We start from the raw sequence: 27,731 nt of genomic DNA, 5'->3' as shown, positions 1-27,731 counted from the left end.
AAATACTTCAGATCAATTAATATGATGCTTTAGTCCTAGCTGCTGTAGATTTTCCCTAAACTTTTTTCTATAGGGCAAAATGGTGCACTGAAAACCTGCTGAAGCAATATGCTACTACTTAGCAAGCTCAATATTTAAAAATAGAACAGATAGTATCCCTGTATCCTCTAGTGGATCATTGTAAAAACACCAATTTGGCATGATTTAACATGACACATAAAAACTGCTGTGAATGGAATAGCAACAATATTAAAACTTTAAAAGAATATTATATAATGTAAATTACACAGAAGAGCTCACCTACATTATCTTCAGCATTAAAATCAATTTCTTTCTCATAGCTCTTTCCAGTGCAAATCAAAACATGATGCTTTCTAAATCTCCTGTTTAATGACTAAAATAATGCAGTGTTCATCCTGGACATCTGCTCTAATTGACAAATCCAGATGAACTTTGTACTTTCTGCTTCATATTTTGCCCTTACAGAATGAAATTATGTAATGGTATACTATTATGTTTAGCCTCACCACATTTCTAAAAAAAGTGTTTCCTAAATCCCATTTATGTTCAAATAAATAATCTCAAGTATTCTGGAACTAAAATACTTCAGATAAATATATCACAGAATTCCAGGCAAAGATTAAGTACCATAGTGCCCACTTATGTTTTCATTACTTCATTACTTAGAAGACAAAGGCTTCTCCAGTAAGATTCTATCACATATTTTTTATGTTATTGAATCCGGTGTCAAGCAAAAAATAAGTATAATTTTTGAACACCTAAGAATATTGTGTTCTCTTTATGCAGTTCTGTAAGAAACAGTTGATTTCATGTCCATAGATCCTCAAGTATTTTGATCAGATTCATGACATTGCATCCGTTTCAACTTTCTGCTAGTGACATTGTCAATTTATTTCTCTCAACAGAGCGCGTTAATGAAACAATTTTGGTATTAAAAGTGTACTAGATGACAATCCATTAATCCAACTGTCAAAGACTGCTCATACATTTTTAATTCTCTTATCTAGCTTAAGATTTCTCTTAAAAGGTAATTCAGTCCTCTGATTTTTAAGTTTTGCACAACGTTAAGGAATGTTACCACAATAACCAGTAGTTCTGTGCTTTTAAAGTTAAAATGTTCCTAAACTAAAAAAACCCACCTGTTTACCTCCCCATTCATGCTTCTTTTTCCTCAAGTGATGATAACTTTTAAATTGTTCAAATAACACACAAACAACTGATATGACATGGGAAAACAGAAGAAAGTGATAGAATGAAATATTTCAAGATGCAATATTTTTAGGCTTACTAACTTTTATTTCATATTCCTTCAAATAGTTTAATAAAAAATTATTCCTTAATTATTCACTAATGAAGTCTGGAGAGATACGGAAGGTTAAATAATTTTCCTTTTTTACATTGAATAGTAAGTATAAAGCATAGAACTTATAAATTTTTGTATAAAGTAACCCCCCCAGATTCCCATGCCAGAGTAACTTTAAGGACTGACCCATCTAATCCTACACTCTAGATGGCTGATAAAATCAGCACCACTGCTATTCTCTGTGTCTGCCCATATTTCTCAGTGAATTTTTGTCCATCTTCATAAAACTTGGCTCGATAGAAAACCCAGTACTTCCCTGTATAGTCTACAACTGGATTCCCACATAAAACAGAAGTGCAACATTTTGCCTTTTTAAGTGGCGACCAATATTTTTACAAATGCTATTTTATTTTTATAATTCTCACAGCATAAAGAAAGCAATGCTTATTTGAAAAGGACTGACTAGGAATTAACTCAAGCTCAAATAATCTTGACTAAATGTCAAAATTTTCTGTATTATAGAAATAAGATAGTACTTCCAACAGTTTACGATTATAAAATACCATCTTTTGCAGATTATCAAGACAGGAGGGCAAGCAGATTTCATTTTGTAAGGTCTTCTCCTCCTGAGTGCAGAAAATGAAAATACGTGCATTGCACATAGCAAATGGAAAATAGCGGTTAATGTTATTTCCTTTCTTTTGCTTTTTAGAGGGACTTGGTTTATATTTCAGATTTTTATCAGAGAAGTAGAAAAATATCAAGGCCAAAAGGGACTATAACTAAATTAGCATGACCACATTTCTAGAGGGGCCAAAGCATCTCCTGGTCTTAAATCAAAACTAAATGTCTTTGTAAAGATTCCAAGTAATGACAACCTAAATCATGTGTTCCAAAGGTTAGCTACCCTCATTGTTAAAAGATATGCACCTTATTTATTAGTATGATTTTGTCTACCTTCAGTTTCGAGGTTCTGGACCTTATTATAGTCTTTACTGTTTTAAGCCATCAAATACTAGAAATCTAATTTTCATGCACCTATTTGTAGACTCTGATCAAATTACACCTGAATCTTCACTCAAACATATTGAACAGATTGAGCTTTCTAAGCCTCTCATTATAAGACACATTACCAGAAGCCCACAAACATTCTTATAGCTATTTCTGAACACCTTTTCAATAATTTTTCCTTTTTGAAATATAACAACCATAACTGAAAATAATATTACAGTAGTCTAGCATGCCATTAGCTAATGTTGTCCTACTTCTTTATTACTATACCATTTCTATGTCAGCAAACAGTACAGAAAAAAAAGGGATTTACACAACTAAACACATTACGCTGATCTTGGGAGTACAAAAGATCTAAAACAACGTCTGAAGAAAATAAACCATTAAATATATGAGGGTAAATGGAAAATGAGATAAAATGACATGACTACCAAAGTAATCCTGTTAGAATGACTGGATGTCTTTGATAAAAGAACAAATTCTATGGACAAAGAAAAAGCAGGATAGGATTTATCCAGACCTCTGTAATACGCTCCAAAGAAGTTTTACATAAAATGGAGATTAATGCTACAATTGTAAGCATCAAGGAAGTGGCTATGGAGGAGATGTCAACTCCTGTGTGCTAGACCTCTGCCCTAGAGTGAGGTTAGTAGTGGAGTTCCTCAAAGATCATCTCTGGGAACAATCTTATTAAATATTTTTAAAACTGCCTGGCATAAAAAGTAGGAGCGATCTCAATGCCTCCTAACCATGTGTCAATACGGAGAACTGAACTATGATAAAGAAAAAACTGGGTGACTTGGGGACTGGAGTAATAGAAGTGTCATGACATTTAATAATACAAAGTATGAGGTTGGGACACAGGCTCAGCGCTCAAGGCTTCTTAGCAGTGTATACCAAATTGGATTTTGATGCCCTCAAGGAGAGGATAAAATTACTTATTTTCTCAGCATGAACAGGCATCAAAACTATATTTCATGGTGATGACAGGAACCAAGACAGGAACATCTTCCCTGAGAAGTTCGTGTGTTGCTGAGCTAAGCAACATCCCTACCACCAAAAACAGATGGCCACCGTCCCAGTGCCTTCTGCACAAACCACCCTCTGACTCAGGGCTGGATGGATGCACCCTGCTCAGGGAGGACAATGGAGCACTGCCAGCTGCAGCAGAGAGGTGAGACAGGCACATTCCAGGTCAAAACAACTTCCAGTTCCAGCATCAGATAGCCAAGATCCCAGTGTCTGCTCTGTGCTCACCTCTGTCAATGGCCAAATCCTCCTATGTTGTCTCCAATCTGGATAAATTAAGAGGAGGGGAGAGAAGCCACAACTGAGTAGAACTTCCCAGTCCCAGTAATGTGTGGCTATGAAACTTAAAAAACACCCAGCCCTGCTAGAAGCAGAGGCCAGCTTTCAGCCCTTAAATTCGTCTTCTACTACCCTATGCTGAAATTAACTGCTTTCTATTTTGTTATCCCCTCTGGCAGCTGAGTTGACAGGGCTGGGGAAGAGGTGTGGGCAGAAGGGGCTGAGCATACAGCCAGCACAATTTCGTATGGCTGCTGCTAATGCTTGCGTGATCCTGGCACCCTGAGCTGCTAAAAAAGGATGAGCTATGGGAGCAATTCTGTACCATGATGATTTTGCAGACACATCAGTCTGTCACCATACACAACTATTTATGCCTAAATCTAGTTCTGTGACAGTTCCTCAGAAACTAATACACTGAAAACCTATTAGGGAAATGAAGATCATAACATATTAGTCAATCCCAGAACAACTGAGCCACCAATGTGATGCAACCCTACAAGGCAAACATGACCTTAAATCAGAAAAGATCATTTCAGTAGAGTAAGAGAAGTCTTTATGCTATTTTACATTGCACTAATGAGCCCCTGTGTATATGGCTATGCAGAATTCTGGCAACTTATATTAAAGAAAAACTGATTTAAACTAGGACACGTGCAGAAAAATGTTACTAGGATGATCAGAGAATGGAAAATCCCTTATAAGAACCAAGTAAAACAACTTACGACTGCAGAAAGTGATGTCACACTACATTTTTTCCTTACCCCCAATTCCACCATTGTTCGTTTCTGCCTCAGCATTACAGGCACTGTTATACCAACCCAATCATGTATCTATGCAGTGAAATGGGTCAAAGAACTAATTAGTCATTAAAAAAGATTTCAATCATCAGTTTCCTGATGGACTTTATTTTCTGAGCATGTAAGTCTATGTTGGCACACAGAAAATAAGGCCTGAAGCTGAGGTAAGAGTAGCAATGCCAATTCATGGTGCAAGTGGAGATCACTGCTATCTTAACTATGATTTTAACTATCTTAACTTGTGATCTTAACTATCGCAAAAGTACAGCTGTAGTTCCAGTTAAAGGACAAAAGCATAACCAGTTCTTACAGCAAAGTAACTGACTATGTCCTAGTACTTTAAAAGTTCTTTTTCAATCCCATACTTAACAATTGTTCCATATTTTTGATAATAGATATACATTTTATTGTGTTGCAGTGTAGCATACTAAAAATAATTTGATTTTCCAGCAAGTCCAGGTTGGTAAATTATAAACTTAAAAAATGGTATCTCTTGCAGAAACTACTATTATGACATCTGGAAAAGCTACTAATACTAGTATTTACAAGTAAAGTTGAAAGGAACTTCAGACCGACTATCATTTCTCTGAAATTCCAAAACTACTCAGACAGCTGTTTTCAAAGAACTAATCCCATATATGTGGTATGAGAATTTCAGATGTGCCTTGTACACCCTGGGACACATTACAATACTTGTGATCTGACTTTTAAGAGAACTTGGTACTCAATATTTTGATTTTTTGGAAATTTGTCCACCTGTTTAGGTGTCTAAAGCCATTGATTTGACTCCAAACAAATGTATGCAAAAGTATGCAAAGTATGCAAAAATAAATATATATAATTTAAAAAACAAATAAATCACAAACCAAAAGAGCCAAAATGTAGGCAGTTTGTTTTCATATATGTTAAATGGGAGTTTACTGTTCATTAAAAAAAAAAAGTAGCCTCCAAAATCTTTGAAGTTTTGAACAAGGTTAGAACTCACTATTTTGCATAAGAAACTTGACAAACTATGGAGTCTTGAAGCATGCCAACCTGCAGCAAATCATTTCTATTTAACCATACATGGTAAACTCCTACTTTTCATACCCATGAGTTGCACTGTAGCATGTCCTTTGGAGGTCCACGCTGGGAGCAATGAATGTGCATTGCTTTGCTTGTTGGTTCTCACATTCTTTGCAATTAAATAGTGACTTAGGGATTTATTTTCCCAACAACTTGGTTGAGATTGATTATTAGATACTAGAAAAATGTTTTGTTACCATTTTGAAGAAATTCTAACAAATTTAATTAAATGGAGATGCATCATTTAAGGGTTAGCTGAATTATGCTGTTGGGCATAACCACACAAACAAAATATTTTACGCATCACTTGTTAAATCACATTCATATGTGACTACATAAGCCTGAACTATGCCTAACACATCAAAAAACACTAACGAGTTTTCAGATTTTAGACTTGATATTGCTTTCTTCCCCCTCAAAGGAGGCTGCCTTTGTGCCTCACAGTTTTACAGTGGTACACTTGAAATATCTACCCTTAAAAACAGAAAATACACCCAGAAGAGCTGTGAAAAATTTGAAAAACATATGTTTAAAATAGTAACATGAAACAAATGCAAAATGCAAATAATATTTGCAAATACAATTGTTTTTATCATACCTTAGAACAAATTATTACAGTCTTCTAGACATGCTTTAAAAAAAAAACAAACCACAAAATTTAAACTCTATTGTGTCATAAAGAACACTAGAATTGTTGGGGTTTTTTTGCAGTTGTTTTTTCAAAGTACCTTAAGAGCTCAAAGTCTAAAAGTGGCTGACAGCAAAAAACATGGATATGGCAATTAAAAAATACAAACCAAATACCATGTTTATCATCAGTTTTATTCAGAACATTAAAAATTTGTATTTTACAACAAATTTTATAAGAGATGTCACTCTTCTCTTGAGCAATACTGCATCATTTTTAGCTGCTTAATCCTCTAATACTGGCAAAAAGCATTTCAAACCCAATATAAGCAGAAGCCAAAGACTTCTGACAAACAAATTACATTACAATGACTATTTATTATATACATGTATTCCTTACCTGTTGAAACAGTAACACAACTGTTACAATTGATTTATGACATCACAATAAAGAACAGTATAAAAAAAATTTCAGCTTGCTTTTCAATGACTGCCTTTTTAGATGTGTAGATCAGTAGTCTCTGTTACTATTATATTTAATAAGTAACAACTAACATACAGCTAATAAATAATATAAAATAAAAATATTTTGTGTATTTATCTCATCCTTTTTTAATCTCTTTTTGTATGTTTTATAATGTACGTATTAGTACAGTAGCACATATATGTATTTATATGTTAAAAAAATAGTATTTTTAGTGAGAGCTATGTGATTGAATATGCTTTTTTTTTTTTTTTAAATCTTTGTTTAACACTTTGTGATACAACAATTGGAAGGTCTGGTTCTAAGTTTAGTTTATTTCAATACTTGGTTTTAATGGGTGTCACAGCTGAAAAAGATACCTCACAAAGATGCGTAGATCCCAATGGAAGAAGTGCATTGTTGCCTGCACTTAATAAAATCATGATAATCATTTTTCAATCCCATCCACCAATTGTGCAAAGGTTTTGCTTGAAATTGAGCAAGTAAATTACCACCTTCCCTGACGTCAATCAGTCGTTCTTGCAAACTAATCAGAAGGTGTTGCACATTTATATTTTTAACAAATAGGTTCAAAGACCACTGAAATTCTCATTTGTAAGACTTCTAAATAGATTAGAAAATTCTGTTTCTAACCTTTTAAAGTGTACAGATGTGAGAGGTTTTTATAGGGGACACACATTGCATTCAGAAAAAAAAAACCCACAAACCAAGTATCACATAATTAGGGGAACATACCCAAATTTCTGTTTTCAGAATGCTCTCTCCATAGCATGTTTCTTTTGAAAAGCAGTTATCTTCTCATTTATTGTTAAAACATCAGCTTCACCTTGAAGGGACACATGAAGTGTGTGTATTTTTTTGAAATACCTGCTAGGTAGCAAACTACTCACCTGTCATCACTGGAAAGGTCAGCATATTTGGAGCACTTGTCTTTCTGTAAAAGAAAAATGTGCAAAGTTTGACAACTCTTTTAAGTTTGCCACAAGATAACCAGCAAACCTCTGCATGGTCCAAGAGGTTTTCATGGTCACTCCCCATGTCATTACAAAGTCTGCTAAAGCTGCTACTATTTGACAGGTTTGTTTTCATAAAGTTAACCACACTGATGTCATCCTATAGCACTTTGTGCACTCCTGTGTTCGCCTGTGATTGATGCAGTGCAGGCGTTCCATGTGTGGTGCTATCTCTGTAACCTTACTTTATTTCAGCTATTTTTACCATGGCAGGAAGAACAATTGTTTCTACAGTGGTATGTGGTCTTTTGCTATTACCCAAGAAACTTCAAAGGGGGCTTCTAGATATTTATCATTAAGGTTTTTTACAGTACTGGATTGAGCATCACAACTTGAAACATCACTAAAAAAAATTGTGGTTTGTCTTTGTGTTCTGAATGCTTAGTTTCTAAGCAACTTGCTAATCATAAGGGCTTCATACTACCATCAGCTAATATCTCAAGACACAATACACACTTAGAGAGAAGTGTATCATTAATGACAGTGAATGTCAACCCATATTTCAAACAGTCTTGATAATCTTTAATATTTTTTACCAGCTTACTGTCAGATCTGACCAGATTGCCATTGGTTTTGATCTCATGTGGCTGACAAAGAGCTTGTACTAGGAACAGAATGTCAGCTCTGCCATTTTCTTGTTTGCTTATACTCGTATTATCTTCAGTCATGGTTTCTTTGCAGGAATCTTTTTAAGCCACTTGTCCATTTTGTGTAGGTTAATGTAGTTAAAACTAGATAATATAAGCTGTAAATCCACTTAAGCAGGCACACGTAAACTGCAATGCACTGCAATACACTGAAAACAAGCAAGTGAGGACACCACTGTCAACCCCTCTGTGTTGTGGAAAACCCGCTCCTCCCACAGGATATCTCAGTGTACCATACCTGATGTGAGCATCTGACATACAGACCAAGTGCGGGCACCACCATTGATTTGTATGTTAAATATTAGTAGAACTTAATTTACTTTTTAATAGAAAATAACTGCAAGTTATAATATTGTTTTCCCAACACGCCAGTGGATCATCTTGTGTACCTCCTGGTGTGTGCGCACTGCACTTTGAAGACCACTGATCCAGATGGCCACTAATCAAATGATAATATTAATATAAAATTCACATTCTTCACTTTGTTTTCTTACAGCTACTGTTGAAAAAGAAAACGTTTCTATCATTATCCTGCAGGCCCTGCTTCAAGTAAAAGAGTTTTCCAGTAGTACTAGTTTCTCGACAAAGCTATCAGGTGCAATGTGAAAGGGGTATTGCTATATTTTTTATTTATTTATTTTTAAATAACAGGACCAGGAATTGCTGGAACAAAGGCAGAGAGGGACGTAACTTAGTTATCTTGCTCTACAAAGAGGTTGAAGCTTCCAGTTTTGTTTTTGGTTTTTTCCTTCCTTTAAAAGCAGACGAGTTGGAGAAGCTACCACTGAAGCACGTATGAGCAAAGCAACCAAAATGAGAATAAACAACAGCAATAAAGAGGTCATGTTGCTGGTAGCACCTTTTAATCTGGAGTTCTGTTGAAGGAGAGGAATTTTCTCAGCGAGAAACAGTCTGAACAGTCTGAACAGTTAAGGACCGGCTTGGGTGTCTGAATGTTGGCTTTGTCACACCCTGAGATGCCATCCAAGTGAGCTCTTAGTTATTTGTGATCCATTGCAACTACATTTCTATGGCTTTTTTCTCAGACCCTGTTAATACCTGCTTAATTCTGCTTCACACTCCTGACTAGTCTGCCTGCCAGCTTACTGCTTCTTGAAATAAACTCTTACCCAGTCCTTCAGTTTAGTATACATTTTGATTCTGTGGCTTTCTCATTCTAATTCTGATTCCTGAGTATGTTCTTTTGTTTTGTTTTGGGTTTTTTTTTAAGATTCTCTATGCTACTCCTCATTTCTGTTTCAGCTTCAGCTCACCTTAACTTTGTTTCCAGCCTTGATTCTAGTCTAGCAGCAATCAGAGCCCAGCTGCCTATTTATAGTATCTACCTCCAGATGACAGATGTTTGATATTGTGTAGAAGTTGACAGTATAAATCAAGAAGTGAGACTTTCACAAATACTGAACATGTTTAGAAGTCATTACTTGAAAACATCATCAAGACAAATTGAATTGAACACTGCTGTAATTTGCTGCACAGCTACCGAAATGTGAATACTCTTTGGGCATCTGTAGGAAATCCAGTGTCATTCTCTACCTTCCACTACAAACACTGTACAACTCACATAATGTAATTGTTCGGGGAGCATTAGGCCTCTGACTAACTAGAAAGTTTCAGCACGCAGGGTGACTTGCATGGTATGACACTATCTGAGCTAAAATGCAGATTATTTTTCTACAATTTCTGAATTAACAAGACATTACTTATGAAAACTGGTGATTTTGAATAAAAAGAAATTTTAAGAGCAAAACAGAATATAAGTTAAAATTAATTTTTTGTAACTATTTCTAAATCTGATTCAAGTCTCAATACTATCATTTATTAAGCATAAAGTCTTCAATATAACATGTTACATTAATAAAACAATAATAAAATCTATACCTGTAATCTGCTTGAACAGACATACAAAAATAAAAGACGTATAGTTTCAAAATCTACTTTATGGCTTCTGTTCAAATCTCATGTCCTTTTGAGATTTCTGGTTTCGCAGCTTTAAAGAAGCCTACCTGAAATTCTCTGTAGTGATAGAAGAGCACTGAACTGAATCTTAGTAACTTGATCTAAAAATCTTCCACGAAGGATCAGAGCAGATGGTTTTTGGGATCATACTTTCCAACTTTGACAAGAAAAGAAAGTGAATGCCTGTAATTTTTTGGCTTCAGGTTTCTCTAAACTTAAGCAAACTTTCACATCTGAAAACAGAGATCATCTTCAACACATTCATAGTGCTCCTGGATTTTGCTATGCCTACATACCAGGACTTGCATCTGAAGAGAACAAGCACTGCTCAGATGAAGTTAAAAGACTACTTCAAAAATATGGACCCTTATACTTGTAATTTTTGGATGGCATTGTAACTTGACAGTTTCTATTTGACTGGAACATAGTTTAATCACACTGGACCAGCTCCACAGTTGTAGGACATTAATGCAAGTTCCATTAAAACCTTCTTAGAGTAGCATTATCGGAGTAAAGTTTCGCAAAACCTGTCCCCTCAAATACCTGAACAAAATTGATGTCTTCTGCTCCATACCCCTCTTTAGGGTGGAGCTCTTAATGAACTACCACATTCCTGCCACAGTGAATTACAAGAAATAAATCAGCACCTTAAAAAAAGAGTTTTGAAACTGGAGAGACTAAGTCAATAGGAGAATAAAGACTCTGGAGCACTTCTTGCTGAAAAAAAATTACTGTTAAGAGTTACCTCTGCGTATTCTTTTTGTGGAATTAGCAGCCTCTGACGATAAGCTTACAAAGTCCTTACCAATTGTCCTGGTTCCGGGCCAGGGCCACTGAAATCAGCATTTGAAACTGGTGTTTGTCTTAAATTCTCTTTCCAAATATGAGTATATTGTAAGCTGACAACACCAGCTGAAAACTCACTTTTTGCCAGTTTAATTTCAATCTTTTTTTGTTTGATCTTTGATCAACTGCTACAACAAGGACAAGCAGGCTGGGGGTTAGGCAGTCAAAGGGAAGGATGGGAACTCCTTCTTCAGTGGTACTGTTCTTAAAAGCATTCATAAAACATGACTTGGGCCACATACTGAGCTAATTCTCCTCAACTGTGATGTTACTTTCAGCAAAGTGAACTTTGATTCAGAAAAAAGTTTGCGTTCGTGGTGATAATTCTTAGAGAACCACTATTATTAACAAGGAAACTACATTTCTTCAAGGACCTCTCTACATTTTTACAGTAATACAGTCAGAAACACTACACAGAATATAAGGTGGTGTGAGTCGTACTCCAGTTAAACATAAGAAGAAGTATAAAGCAAAAGACAAAGTATAACATTTAAGCAAATTTACTGATTAAAGTACTGACTACTGAAGAAGGGATGTTAACTCTGTTACGGCTATTCTACATATTCTCATTTGTGTATCTGTGATTAAGGCAATAGTACCTGGAATAACCCCAATTCAAGACAGGACTTCAGTCAGAATTGCCAATGAAGATGCATCCATTAAGCGTGTAGAAAAACTCTGGATCAACTCAAAAGGTTTTCCAGAGAAATAGGCTAGAATGTTACCCTATGAAGGAGTCCAACATGTCATCTTAAGGACAGTCAAACCGATACCTCAATTCCATTAGCACTGCACTCACAGTCATGTAGGTACTAATGAATACATATCTTTTGAAGTTTGATATTTTTAAAGCTTTGCAGAAATGACATGGGAAATGAGATGAGATGCTAAATGAGCCTTCAGAAATTCAACAGGTGAACTATTCATCCAAAAAACAGGAAAAAAAACACCCCATTTCAAGAGCACAGAGACCAAACAGGGCTCTTAAAAACAAACAAACAAAAAACCAAACACAAACAAACCAACCCACCTCCCAAAAACGCCAAAGCAAAACAACAGCAAAACTCCCACCTAACTATCTATCTAGAACTTCTGGTTTTTTACTCAGATTATTTACTGATTGCAGACTTTCTGCTGTTTGGAAGACTGAAATTTTAAGACCACAGGGTGGCAGCATACAGAATAACATCACAGTGTAACTGGTGCCATTTTTTCTTTCAAAAGAGCTTGCATCGAAGAATAATCTTCCTATTCTCTTGCTTTTTCTCAACACTAAAATTGCATAGCTAGGATAGATAATGCCATGGCTGAGGAAACATCCATAATGGATGGATAATAAACATCCAAACCTGGTGAGGGGTCTGGAGGACGAGCCTTATGAGGAACAACTGAGGGAACTGGGGTTGTTTAGCCTGGAGAAGAGGAGGCTAAGGGGAGACCTTATCACCCTCTACAACTACCTGAAAGGAGGTTGTAGAGAAGTGGGGACTGACCTTTTCTCCCTTGTGAAAAGTGATAGGATGAGAGGAAATGGATTCAAGTTATGTCAGGGGAGGTTTAGACTGGATATTAGGAAACATTTTTTCACTGAAAGGGTTATTAGACATTGTAATAGGCTGCCCAGGGAGGTGGTGGATTCACCATCCCTGGAAGTGTTTAAAAAAAGGGAAGATGTGGTGCTTAGGGACATGGTTTAGAGGTGGTTTTGTCAGGGTAGGTTGATGGTTGGACTTGATAATCTTAAAGGTCCCTTCCAACCTTAGCGATTCTATGATTCTATAATGATAGTGTAAAGGCTGTACCAGATGAGTTTTAGGATACAGTGCTGGAATGTATGGTGCTAGCATGGAGAAAACAAATGTATGCAGTGCTGCTGAATCGCTGCTTTGAAGAATCACTATTCCTCAAAGAAATCACTGTTCTTCAAATATCCTTCAGCTGATGGGAATACCGAATCACAGCTTACTGTAGAGAACGAATATAGATAGAAAGATTATTACTCCCACTCAGACTCCCTGAAGAAGTATGCAAGTATCTGGACAAAGAAATAAGGTTAATACAATCTTCTTGGATTTCTGAAAGGCGTGTAGTTCCTGACCATAAGCTCTTAAAACAAGTAAGAATGCCGTAGAATAGGGGTCCTCAAATGACTAAGTCAAAGACAAAAAAAGAAAATGGGTAAAAAGATATTAGGTCTGTTTGTTCAGTAATGGCATTTCACGATAGGAATCCCAAAATGGTATGTGCTTGGCCTTTGCTGTGCAACATGTTCATAAATTATCTGGAAAAGGGAGTAACACTGAGATGAATCTCTAAGTATCCTCCAATGATGATACTAACTTGTTCCAGAAAGATGAAAGGCATAGGGACAAGAACTGAGGAAAAACAAAAACAAAGAAAAAAATACCCAAACAAAAAAAACCAAACAACTTTTACTCCTGCCTGGACAATAAAATGGCAGATGAAATCCAGCATAAATTAAAATCAAGAAGTAATGAATATGTGAAAGAAATCTTAACTTTACAAACATGACAGGCTCAGAATTCAAAATTGACACTTAAATGTGACCTTAAGTTATGACAGCTCTATGAAAACATTGGTTTAATGCTCAGTAGCAATCAAAAAAGTAAATTGGGTATTAGGAATTATTAAAGGTTGAACAGAGGAAAACATTACCATGCCACCGTGTGATTCCACAATGCTCCCAAATCTTATAGGCTGCATGCATTTTGGTTCCAGAATCACAAGATCAACAAAGAACAAAAACAAAAAAAAAAAAGAGAGAGACAAGACGGAATCAAGGTATAGAATGACTTTCAAGTACCACTACATAAGGTAAAATTCTTTAGCTTACAAAAGGGATGGCTGACAAGCTGGTAAAATGGAGACCTACTAAATCTTGACTGGCATAGAGAAAGTAAATAGGGAATGATTTCCACTGTCTTTTTTAGCATGGGAACTAAGTGTTATCAAACAACTTTTGTGCACTGTAGGCTCTAAAACTAAGAAAAGAAGATACCTCATAGAATATATAATTACACTGAAGGACTCTGTGCCACATCACATAGAAGTTTATGTGGGTCCAAAAGCAACTGCACAATTTCTGGAAAAGAACAACCCACCGATACCTTTGCTTGTAAAGGAAGGCCCTACAGCTACAAACTGTTGGAGGCTGAGAGAGCATCTTGGAGAAGTACTTCAGCGTGTTGGCATTATTTATATACTCTTTGCTGGACATTCTGTATTGACTGATCAGAAGGGATGGTGGGCTAAGTGGACCAACAGTCTGACTTGCTAGAACTATCTTACATTATAATTTTGTGTTCTGTACATCCATTTTCACCACTTCCCCAAACCTACACTTTCTGGTAGTGTGGTATGTATAGCCTAGTTATTTTTCAGAAAGAGAACATGTCAAGTTATTTGGAGGAAGAACGTGAAGAGAGAAAAAACGAAGATTTTGGAATACACAAATAAAAAGTTCATATATTATGAATGATAAGGAAAGAAAAAAAAAAAAGAAAACCACCACCAAACCACAAACGAGTGATATATTGGAGTACCAAGTATGAAATATACTACTCTTTCAAGAGGTGACAAAATAAACTGACAGTAGAAAAGAACCACTGGTGGAAGTGGATTGCATTTTTTTTACAACAGCAAAGGTTTAGAAATAGAATTCTGTGTCCAGCAAGAGAATCCTGGCCTGAAGACTAGTGAAACACCTCTGAAGAACTCAGTTACTGGCAGGAATATTAGTAAGATGACAGCACTTTCAGAGATTTCCCACAACTAAAAGAAAATCAAGAGATTCCAGAACTGCTAGGTTGTTTGGTTTTTTTTAAAATTTGTATTTCCGATTTTACTATATCCTCACAGAAATAAACAATCTACAACAACAAAAAGGAGAAAGCAAAATAAAAAAGCTGCGAAGAAAGTCCGAATGAATGTTTGTCACAAAACAGAAGTGTTTTGACTACCAAGTTAACAAATGAACAGCAAATGATAAAGGTAGCCGAAGACAGAAATATTTGACATTAAGAAACAAACACTTCTGCAAAGATAATATTAGAGTTCTGGGTAAGAAAAAAAAAAAACAAAACACACGTTACAAATAGGTAAAAAAAAAATAAATTAACACGCTACACGTTCACAGATAGGTGTGTGACATCTAGTGGCCAGACAGTGTAAATGCATTAAAAATACAGTTCTGTAGAGTACCTTTAGTTTTGCCTTCGACCCTGAAGTCATGTTCGATGAAGGGGCGGGGGGGGGAGTCGCGGAATAAAATCAGGAATATACACTATTTATATTTTATATATATATATATATGGTTATTTTTCTAAAAATTAAGAAGAGGGGTTAGGAGGGTCTGTAAGACCTCAAGTTCTAGAGTGATATATGAAAGAGAAAAAATAATTGAACTAAATAGCGTTCTACCATTAAAACAGACACGCTTTCATTAACACTGTTAAATATGACTTCAATTATTGAGGAAAATAGACTAAATTTTGAGCCTAATCTGAACCCAAAAAACATAGACCACCTGAATAACGCTCCCACAGCTGTGGCTGGGATTGGATTTGAGTTACAGCACATACATACGGTACGGTTTGAGCAGACAGGAGGCCACATGAAGTCTTAAAAGACCCACACGTGGGAAACAAAACATATCTGTTCATTTGGAAACCCTTCTGGAACCCTTTTGGCTCATGCACCTTTTAAGAGCCATTGAGCTCAGCACAGCAAAAGCAATGCTAATAATTTTACTTTGAGATCCTTAAAAGAAAGGAGTGTACAGAATTTGTCACAACTATAGTATGAGCTTTCAACTATTACAGATACTTTTACCTACCTTTAGCTTTTTGAACTGATTTAATATTTCATTTAAAAAGTAAATATCACACAGTTAATGTTGAATATCAAAGTGTAAATATATTGGATAACGCATTCACCAAGATACCTATTCAAGTGTAAATTTCCAATGACTAAATAATAATAAAAAAAAAAAATCACTCTCATTGACAGAAATATTAAATCAGCAAAACAATCTTTCTTGAATAAAATATGAATAAAGTGATAGGTGTTTTTAAAAAACATTTTACCTCCTTACAATCATTTAGATAAATAAATTTCCATATAGAAATATTAATAGACATTATTTAATTTGCATATTGATACAATTATCTTCTGTAGTGAGAGCAGCAGAACAAGAAAGTTTTGTAGTAAAATAAGCTGTTTCTATTTTTCAGCTCTAATTCATTCTCTGCATTTCCAACAGTTCTACTTAAAAATAAACTGCTTAATTGTTCTTCCTTACACGTTAATACAGTTTATTTAAAATGAGCAATGAAAATATTAATTAATGGCACTAATGACAGAACTTTATTGTTGATAGTATAAAGAATAAATTAAATATACAAATGTACCTAATGCATACTCATATTTGAGATGTCGCTGTCTAAAGACAGCAGAAGAAAGGCATATTTCTTTATCTAAAGATTTATTTGTGAGGGACTTAGTGAAACGTGCAAGTGAAGAATAGCTGGATTTTTGCAATCACCCACATTCACTCTCAACAGTCCATATTTTAAGGGGTGAATGCTCCTTTGAGGAGAGCAGAAGCTTGCCTTTTAGGGACAGCCAATATTATATGAGCTTTGCTCGTGACAATCATTCTTGCAACGTGCATTCTCCCGAAGCTACTATGTTGTCTGGCTTTGTTGAATTTCTCCTGTTTTATTCACTTACAATAACCACAAAATAGTAAGTCCTACAAAACTTTCCTATTATTTGTTCAAGGGGATTTTTTTCTCGCAAAGTCTCAATTACTATTTGGTCTGACAGTTTAGAAAAGTTTATATATGAAAAGACCTCAATAGTGTTGCAAGTCACATTAACCAACTTTTTCTCTTTAAGCAACTTAAAATCTTTATGAGAATTTAGTATTAACTAAATAAAATGAGCATATATAATATTCCCTTGACATTTAAGTTGCAAGTCTGTTTTTCCTAGATGAGAATGAAATATATTCCTGTGGAATATGGCAATGTGAGAATTAAAGTCTCCCATTCCTTTTTTTAAAAAAAAGTAATGAAAATGCTGTCTTCAGCAACATAAGCAAAGAGCATTCTGAATATTTCAGAGAGAAAAAAAAAATCGAATCCTCAGCAATAGGTTGAGGTCATGTAACAGACTGACTTTTATGACAAGGATTGAAGTATTACTAAGACCTTTGAGAAAATCCTAGTCAAGGCATAAGGTAAGTTCAGAGTAAAGACAGAAGTACCCAAATTAGAGTCCCAAAGAAACTAGAAATATCTAACACAATAAGTAATGTGACTAGATAGATACAGAATGAGGGGCAGTACATTGCTCTGCTACAAATAATTATTTTCTCCCAAGCCTAATGTTGTATACATGTTTCCAGATAGCATCTTGATTTACATACGAAGACAGTTATACTCAGTGCTATATGAATTAAGCCATGACATAAGGATAAGGATCAGATAAGCTTTTCTGAATTAGCCGCATGGTAAGGAGATATTGGTAAGAGAGATGAGAAAATGTCTATACCAGTACTGTTAGATATGTATAGAATAGTCATTATGATGCCATGTAATTCACCGTGTATCTGTCTGATTACTACTGGAATTGACAGAAATTCACAAAACTAAATCCAGCACAAACCCATTCAGGATCAAATTTCCTTCTACTCATATTTGACAGCAAAAACTGAAAATATTTCCTATCCATTAGGTCACAATTTACCTACAGATAGACCATCGTACCTCCTGAGTAGCAAGCCTAGTGCAATTCCACAATCTAACCAGCCCTCATGAGACACTGAAACTTGCAGTTGAGTCCTGCTGGTAGCGGTTTACATCCACTTGGCAAAGCTGGCGTCAGATGTACTTGAAAAGCTAGATACTAGTCTAAAAGTGCTACTAGAATGAAAATAAATATCCTCATGTATGTTCATTAAAATACAGCTTGCTTATTTGTGTTATCTGCTGAAAGGTGCACCTCTTGCTCAATTTTGAGGGAGGACAGAAGGAGAGGGGTCAGAGTTCTGGAACACTTACATAAAGCTGCATCGCCCACCCCCCCCTTCTCTCGGTCAGAGACAGCCTCTCCAACAGGGAGATCAGATGTGTCTAATGATCAGAACAGATGGATCTGAAAATTGAAATAAAGTCCTGAAGCATATTATCATGGAGTTCTCACTAGCAGATGGTTCTGAGGACTTTTGGAAGAATGCTCCACAGACCTCATGTATAATGGCCATTTGGAGGCAATTGTGCTGCCAATCAGTGCTGTAGGTAATCACCTTCTCAGACAGGTATTAGGAAAAAGTCTATGAAAGAAGTCAACAGGAATATTAATCTCAGGTGCAATCTTGCTTCTCTTGCCGATTGGCATAGCAAGCTTCCTTAAGCAATCTTAACTGAGAGATGTGCTTCAGCCAAAGGCAAGAACACAGTAATTCTTTTAAGAAAGATTTTTTTCTTTACAAGAATGGACACATCCTTATTGAGATAAAGTAAGTGAATAGTCCGAAAATAATAGAAACGGGTCTATTAAGAAATACATGAATGGGTTTGGTGAATTAAGCAAAAGTCATATCAGGCACCTGGTAAATAACTTTGCTTCAGCGTAAAGGCCAAAGGTTCAGCTTGTCTCCACAAACATAAAAAAAATCTTTCAGCCAATCTAAGACAAACTGGAAACCATTTAAACTGTGAACTCTGCTTGAGGGCATATCTATCCACACTCTACACCTTAATGTTTTAATAATCTGGTGAAGGTTCCAAACATCAGTGACAACATGCTATCTTTCCTAAAGAAACTACTCAAACACTTCTCAGAGCCATAAAAGGACATATGGCCTTTTGTGGTGGCTTGACACTGGCTGTATGCCAAGCCACTCTATCACTCCCCTCCTCAAGCTGGACAGGGGAGAGGAAAAATACGATGAAAGCCTCGTGGGTCAAGATAAAGACAGGGATATCAGTCACCAGTTACCGTCACAGGCAAAACAGGCTTGACTTGACGAAAATTAATTTAATTTGTTACCAAACAAGTCAGAGTAGGGTAATGAAAAATAAACCCAAATCTTAAAACACCTCCACCCCACCCCTCCCATCTTCCAAGCCTCAACTTTACTCCTGATTTCTCTACCTCCTCCCCCTGAGCAGTGCAGGGGGACGGGGAATGGGGGTTGCTGTCAGTTCATCTCAGGTAGTCTCTGCTGCTCCTGCCTCCTCATGCTCTTCCCCTACTCTGGTGTGGGGTCCCTCCAAAGGCAGGGAGTTCTCCACAAAATTCTCCAATGTGAGTCCTTCCCACAGGCTGCAGTTCTACACAGACTGCTCCGGCACGGATCCCTTCCACAGGGCGCAGTCCTTCAGGAACAGACTGCTCCAGCATGGGTCCCCCACAAGTTCTGCTACCAAACCTGCTCCAGCCTGGGCTCCTCTCTCCACAGGGCCACAGGTCCTGCCAGGAGCCTGCCCCAGCGTGGGCTTCCCACGGGGTCACAGCCTCCTTGGGGCATCCACCTGCTCTGGCATGGGGTCCTCCATGGGCTGCAGGTGGGTATCTGCTCCACCGTGAACCTCCATGGGCTGCAGGGGGACAGCCTGCCTCACCATGGTCTTCATCACGGGCTGCAGGGGAACCTCTGCTCTGGTGCCTGGAGCACCTCCTCCCCTTCCTTCTTCAGTGACCTTGGTGTCTGCAGAGTTGTTTCTCTTGCATATTCTCACTACCACCGTCTCTGATGGGCTCAGCCTTGGCCAGCAGCAGGTCCACCTTGGAGCCAGCTGGCATTGGCTCTGTCAGACGTGAGGGAAGCTTCTAGCAGCTTCTCACAGAAGCCACCCCTGTAGCTCCTTCACTACCAAAACCTTGCCATGCAAACCCAGTACACCTTTTCAGATTTTTCCTCTTAAAGTGGTAGTCTAAAAACTAAATATAAGCAATAAAACAGGATATTCATACTTAGGTTGGTAAAGTTATACATAAATAGGAGAAGTTCATGATAATGTTACAGAATGTTTTTAAAAATTATCCAAGACTCCTTTCTGCACAAAATGTTACATCTCTAAGGACTATTTTTATTTCTTTAAAATTAATTTATCTTTAATTTCAACACTCAAAATTCCAATTTATTGGTGTGCATGGGTATATATCCAGAGATATAAAGCTGTGCTGTGTCTGAAGACTCAAAAATTACGTTTCTTGGCCAAAATAAGTGAATATTGAGAGTTGCAGATTTCTGTGTAAATATATTAGCATTCTGCTATTTCTGTCAGTATAAACTAAGGACTGGCTATAACATAGTAACATAGTAAGTAGCATGCAATGTATTATTGATTTATTGAAAATTAAGAACATCTGAAAAATAGTTCAGATAATATTATACAAAAAGATGGCACTTTTGATCTATCTATTTCATATTTCTGTAAGTGGGATGTAAGTAGCAACATCTTCCAGAAAAACATGCATGCCACTGAGGAACAAATGCTGAAACACTGAATAACTGAAGGAGGAGAGGATTATAGTTGATGACAGCACACAGAACATATTCTTTTAAAATATCCATAAGCTATTCAGAATTCCAAAATAAATAAGACCTAGATTTCATATTTGATTTGTTCTGGCACAAATCTGGGTAAACTAGAGTGCAGGGCTACTCAACATGAAGTTATTAAAAGAAAATTATACCCACAGTCTAATCTCTGGCAAGCACTCAAAAGCAGTCAAAGCAACAGTCATGAGATAGTTTTATTTTATGGTAAATAGCTGACATTTTCATTAGTATACACTGGCAAGAAATGCATACTGATGTTCTGAATACCTATAACAAGCAAAAATGAACACACACACACACAAATTACAAGTAAATTAGAAAGTGCTCTTCCTTTTTTATCTCAATTGTAAGCTCCTATGAGGTTGCCAGCAAGTGCTAGTAGAAAAATACTTTTGGGAGAAAAATAGAAGGTTTTAGATGTAAGAACTTTGTCCTGCTAAGTCAGACAAAAGGTCCCCCTAGCACAGCACTTCAGAGTAGCAGAAGGAAATGCTACTTAGGAAGAACGCGCATGTCCAACCAGTTTCTCCTAGCACACTCCATCAGCACCGACAAATGTTGGGTTAGGTATGGTAGAAAGCACTACTTGCCTACTCCTTTTCTTACTAAGTAGTCATTTTGTTTATGACAACAATTACTTTCTGAACCTACTTACAGTATGTGACTACAATCTCCAGTAAATTCCAAAAGCTCAATCCCTACTGCATGAAGCAGCACTTCGCTTTATCTGTTTTAAATTCACTTCCTGCTACCTTAACTGAGTGCCATCTAGTTTTAGTACTGTAAGATTTTGCAAGTAACAGTTCCACGTTCCTTTTATCCACTTTGTGATCATAGAAACTTCAACCATATTTCTGCACCTTCTTTTTTCCAAATTGAACCTACAGCTTTGGTTACACTACTTGTTTTTCATACAACTGCTGTAGATACACACATGGTCTATCTGGAAGTATAAATAATTTTCATTTTTAAATCTACTTTGTACTTAAATTTTACTTTTGAATAGAATCTTTTAATCCACTTCTAAAATATGGTTTAACTTATCAACTTTTGACTTGATAGTAAAAAAATCTCCAAATTCTCTAAATAATTAGCACATTATTCTTATGTGTGTTAATAGCTATGTAATATGCAAAATCTATTTCCAACTACCTTTAAGCATGAATATATACAGTAGCTCACATCTGAAAATATTCTATCAGTCATTTGTGTATAATGTAATTATTTTCCCAACCTTAAAGGCGTTTGGAATAACTGTTAATACATTTTGCTGCAACCCAAGCTCTGGAACAATGACTAACCAGGAATTCAACGGGATAGCTGTGAACAAAACCATCTAAATCATGTATCAGGCACTGTCCATTAACAAGATTGGAACAAAGTGTGCCAGGCCACCTTAAAAAGTAACTTAAAGAAAATACACCTTCAGAGGTAGTCTATTTCGGAGATGTATCTACCCTCTTTTACCATCAACTACTGCATGAAATGCATTAGGAGGAAGAAATAAAGTGCTAACCTTTCTTTGAAAGCTCTGTAAAGGTGAACAATTATAACATTTATATTGACTTAATCTGAATTTTGTGATAAACCTCTGTATCAACAAAGAGTAAATCCAATCTGATACATTCGACAAATTCAGTTTCCCATTTCACTGATATTCCTGCAGTGGCAGGACACACTAGCTGCTCATTTTTTGGATTTGCTTATTATAATATAAAAACACAGAAAATACAGACGTAAAGCTTAGAAGATCCGTCAGTGATCAAATTTCCAATTGTGATTGTCTTTCCAGACATTCAGAAATTCTTACCATGGATTTGAAAGACCTGTTGATATTGAAATCCAATAGTACTATGACACAAATATTACAGTTGTGCAATTTTGCTCAATTAGGGATCATCTTAATATCATCTGACCCCAAAATAAATACAGGTTGTAAAACTTCAATGGAAAGAACTTCCTCTGGAATAGCATGCAAGACGCATGTTTTGTAATTTCTACATTCTTAACATCGTTATAAAAGCAAAATTCACAAAATGAATTAGAAAGCTTTCCTGTTCCACAGCAAAGGTTTACGCATTCTGTCAATGCTACAAACGGCAAGCAAGAGCTAACCTTTGCTCCAAGTGCCACAGCTGTTCAGAATCAACGCAAACAGGCTTGGAAACTGTAAGCCAGGGCATATGACTGTCTGTGAGCACTATAAAAAGCAGTGCTGTAGGCACTGCTTAAGAGAGGGTAGTGCTTGGCATGAGGTTCTCCAGAGAAATGGACAGAAGAACAGCTGTCTGTTAGAGAGCATCAGACAAAGGTTTGCAAGAGTTCAACATATTCATTTGTGGGCAAGATAATGGTATGGTTTCTGAGAGTAAAATGAATAGAAATCCCCAAGGAACAGCAAGCTTTGAAAAATGCAGGAGTGGGGTGGGGAGGTCAGGTCAGATTTTAGTCTGTTGAAAGGATAAAATTGGCTTGCATGTTTTTATTGTTTCTGTGTACCTAAAACCAAGTCCTAGATCATCAGAAAAGTCATTTTTGCTCAAAGGCAACCGGTATTAGAAACTGGAAATCTTTAACAAAGACTTCTTACAAAACATTAGTCAGTAAAGTTAAACAGGTATCAATGAAGACAACATGAAGTACAATCTAATAAAAAAATACCACTGGTGCTGAAAAGGAGGTATAACTGAACACACATTCAACTGTGATTGAGATAGTAAGAAGTGGGGGTTTTACAACAACATTTTTATTTTTCATACTAAAGCACATTTGAGAAAAAGAGCACATCTAAAATATTTCTGCATATAATGCAAAGTAAGTATGTGCATGTCTCAGAAAAAAAAGAAGATGACCACAAAATTAAGATTATAACACCTGGAATCTTATCTTGGCCATCTGTACACTTTTATCAGAAATACTTCCTAGAAGAAGCTCTGGACAGATACACTTACTTCCACTTTTATGGAGCTCAGACTCTTCAGGAAAATACTTGTCAAAAATCAAACACTATTTAATCATGGATTAGTATCCATACTGCAATACCATGGCTAATTTGTATAAACTTATACAGCATCATCACTTTAAAACAGTCCTTGTTTTATACATTTTCCATTTTCACTCTGAACCCACAGTTTATCTAGATAAAATTTGCATTTCTTGCAGCCATGGGAAAGTCACATTTTTGCTAATCCTTCAAAAAAAGTGTTGAACTGTATTTACTCTAAACTGAAAAAAACTGAAGTTATAACAGCTAGTACAACAGATTTTTTTTCCAAGGAACATTTCCTTATCAGTAAAGTTATTTTTAATTCTTTTTACAATCTAAAAGTGACATCTTCTAACAAAAGCGTTTTATCTTAACACTCAACAAGGATACCAACAAACTGTCAGTCAGTGGATATGTAACAGATTATTACAGCTACTTACTTCTCTATCAACTAATGAAGAGGTAGAAGAAAAAAAAAGGCAAAGAAATGTTGCAGAGAAAAAGTAGGATCATGTAAAATATATTTCTCTGTAATTCTTACATCCAAAAACATAGCAGATAGTTATGATGCATAATTAATTATATGCACATTAATGACATTTCAACCACAAAATCATAACATAACCTTCTATTTTCACTCCTTTTGCAATTTACAAAACCTGGTTTGTTTTATTTTATCACAGAAGCATGACTATATCTTAACACGTTTTTTGCTTTTAATTTTGTTAAATCAGAATATTGCACAAAGTGAGCAAGAGAGTCTTCTTAAAAATGAATTGCTTTGATGCTTGAAAATGAGATCAAGTATGACAGCGAAGAGCCTTGCCCACATTACCAGGTCAGTGCAGTGACTAGAGAGAGTGTCAGGCAGAACTTAAAACCAGGACTGTTTTAAGTGGTTTAACTGCAGAATATGACATTGTTGGTACATGTATGCACACAAAAAAAAGAAAAAAAAAAATCAACAACGTATATTGATAGCAGGATGAAGTGCCTGGTCCAGACTATTCTTTTTCTGTCAGATACATTCAAGACTATCAGGAAAGACATCAAAAAATGCATTCTCATACGAGAGCCCAGTAGAAGAAAAGGGAGGAAAAAGATGTGAAGTGCAAAGAACATAGAGCCTCCCTACCTTCACTATGGTATACCCATCTATACCTCTCTATATTCTCAGGGCTCAAAAAAGATGGAAGAAAGAGCCCCCAGGAAAATACTTTTTTTTTCCAGGGAGTACATCAATCTATCCTGAACTGCGATTACTCCTCCAAAATTAACAAAATGAATTCTCTTTCTTGGCCTTCTGGAGCATGCTACAGACCCACCAAGGAGCAGATCAGGACATCTCTACACATTTCTTTTCATGCTTACCAACTTATGGCTTTCAAACTGTTGTCTTAGACCTTGAGTGGTCAGCCGTACTTAATGGTATAAAACAGAGGTGGAAAATTATGCCAAAGGACCCTCCTGGTTCATGAAAGACATCTATCCTTTAGCAGTAGGACAATGCTTATGTTATCAACAGAAGGCCCCAAGAAAATCATTCCGTTTCCCTGAGCTGAGAAATCACAATTTTCTTGAATAAGCTAAGATATTTAAAACATTGAAGCCCTTGAAAAAGAGTTCCATTGCTGAGGGAAGACTTGAGAATACAAACCATTTAGAGTGCGTATCACTGAACTGGAGACTTATTAAGCCAGTCTCTAATTAACATAGCTATCTCAGCAGAAAATGACTCATTCTTTTTATAGTATCAAATCAGCTATTTATCACAGTACCACTTAATAACTTCTGGGAATAAGGAGTATAAACATTTCCTTCCTATAGTCTTCTTCCCCACAAAACACCTCTTCCCACTGAAAAAAAAACCCAAACACCAAAAAAACCCCACAAATTCTTCTCCTTTCTTTATGCTTTCTTAGTGTATTTCACTAAATTTTGTACAAGATATTAATAAAGACACAGCCGAACAGTGGGAAAGCCTATATTTGAGCAAGTTCTGAAGACCTTTAGCTACAAAAGTAGCTAATTTTCCAATTCTACATACTCATAAGTAAAAGATGAGCAGTTTGAGATTAACACTGAAGTAAAATTAAAAAGCTTAGCCAGAAAAGGGTAATGGAATTTTAACGGCTTTTATCATACTAGCATATGGAAGTTCAAACTTGTGGCAACTAATAAGAATGAGTGTGTTCAGGACCAGACCCTGTTCTCTTCCCTTAGCTAAAAGGCTACCCGAACACATTGTCCTGCTGGTCAACGGATCTCTCTGGCTCATATACCTTGATTATATACTGCTAAAGAGTAACAAAACTTTAGACACCAACTAGTTCAGAGTATTCCACAAGTGAAGACAGTGCTGATATCTCAGGGTATGGTAGTTTTTGAATTCAGATAATGTAACGTTTTCAGAGAGCTACGAGTTCTGAACATTTCTACATTTTAACAGAATAAGTTTGTTACTGGAAATTACTAATACAATGTAAAGACTGACTATAAGAATGCTTATAAATAAGATGACAGAAGATGCTAGGATACTTATCCATGAGTCATTAACCTATGCGGTAATTTAAATGAAGAGTTATGTAAGCCAGTAAAAGTATTTCAAATGGAAAGAAAACATAATTAGGCATAAGAATTCTGTCTGCGGAGTCAAGAGAACAACAAGAGCGATTTGCTAAGAAAAACTGTCATAACACACTGGAATTTTCTGAGGGTATCATTAGCTCCTACCACCTTCTTCTGCTATAATCCTTGAAGTTAACAGTAGACAGACCATGGCTTTAATTTAGGAAACATTTGACAGACAAATTAAGCCAGAGCTAACTACTACCTTGATAATAAAAATATTACTTACTCAGCTTATGAATTTCATAATACTAATAATTACCTGTGTTTGTTTATCATACTGAAAATACCTGACTGTGTTTCCTGTGGCCCACCTGCACCATATCCTACTTGTACTAGAGAAGAAAACTGAATGCATATATGAAACAGGTAAGAAAAAAGTTAAGGTAGATAAATATAAATTAAAAGAAGAAATGTTTAAGTAGCTTGATTCCATCCTTACTAAAGCAGTGGCAAAACTCAAGCCATATTCTAAGTTTCCTCCCCCGTTTCCGATTCCTTTATAATCCAAAACCTACTTCTCTAAAAGTTGTAATAGAAGTTTGTAAATTGACATATCTTGAATGGCAATGCTGTAGTGCCTTTAAGTTTATGCATTTTGCTGACTATATTCTCTTTCAGAATACTGTTTCCTTCATAAAAATGACCAACCATTCTAAAGCACAGTGTTTAACACCAAATTAGTTCTGGACAGACCTGTAAGAGGTTTCCTTTCTCTTCTCATTCACACGCACATTTACCTCCTGGCAACATCAAACAAAAGCAAAAATATGACTTCTAAGAATCTCTTCAAGTAATTTGTAAAATTGTACAAAGCTTCAAACAGACAGTTCTTTCTAGCCTACTTTGATATGTAGAACAAGCCTGATAGATGTTAAGTATGTTAGCTACACAGAAAGTTAGTGAAATTTCCTTAACGCAAATAGGTGCTAATTTTTGTTTTAAATCCCAAATCAGAGAAGGGACAAAGTAGAAATATCTACAAATAATATTCATCTAAGCAGAAACAAGAAACGTTTAATGTTAATGCGCAAAGCAATTTAGCATTTCAAAATCTGTAGGCATTAAGGGGACAACAAAAGAAATTTAGCTTGGCTGAATTCAGTGGAAGGTTTGCTATTGATTCTTCAACAAAAAAAACCCCAATTACTTAAACTATAGATGACAAAAGTTCAAACTTCAATATTTTATATTTTTAGCCTCCTTAAAGTACTTCCGTCCTAATTAATTTTTCATCTGCCAAAGCATCTATTCTCTGGGAGGATTTACCATCTCAACTAACACGGGTTCCAAAGCACCAGCATTAGAACCAAGCAAGAGATATGGGCCTATTGCGATTAAAAAAACCCCATTCTTCGGCTCCGAGATCCTCGGAGGAGCTTGCTATCACGGCCGGCAAACTTCCAAAAGAGCTTTTTTT

Source organism: Charadrius vociferus, unplaced genomic scaffold (assembly GCF_000708025.1).
Source record: "Charadrius vociferus isolate BGI_N301 unplaced genomic scaffold, ASM70802v2 scaffold303, whole genome shotgun sequence".
Taxonomy (NCBI): Eukaryota; Metazoa; Chordata; class Aves; order Charadriiformes; family Charadriidae; genus Charadrius; species Charadrius vociferus.
This window is presented reverse-complemented; position numbering follows the sequence as displayed.